Source organism: Capricornis sumatraensis, chromosome 5 (assembly GCF_032405125.1).
Source record: "Capricornis sumatraensis isolate serow.1 chromosome 5, serow.2, whole genome shotgun sequence".
In the NCBI taxonomy this organism is placed as follows: Eukaryota; Metazoa; Chordata; class Mammalia; order Artiodactyla; family Bovidae; genus Capricornis; species Capricornis sumatraensis.
This window is the reverse complement of record NC_091073.1, coordinates 79,331,472-79,331,828: the sequence shown is the minus strand read 5'-3', so window position 1 is coordinate 79,331,828 and position 357 is coordinate 79,331,472.

Below are 357 nucleotides of genomic sequence, written 5' to 3'. Positions count from 1 at the left end.
CCGCGGAAGCTGTACTCACAGAAGTACGGCGCTGCCTTTTTACGTCACCGCCGACCAACGCCTCTATTTTGTGTTCGCACGCTTTCCCCCCGCCCCCTCGTGCCTGACAGCCCCTCATACCGTAATACGCAGGGGGGGGGGCGCGCGCGCGCGCTCGGAAACATGCGCATGCGCAGTGCAGTGCCCCGTCCCCACCCTCTTACCCCGTGCGGAGGTGGAAGGTGGCGCCTGGCGGCAGGCTGAATAAAACGCTGAGGAAAGGTCGAGAGGCAGTGTGACAGGGGACAGTCGCGTGTGAAGTGGTTGTCTCAGGAATATTTTGAATAGGATGGCACTAGAACCTGGGCTGCCTTGGAG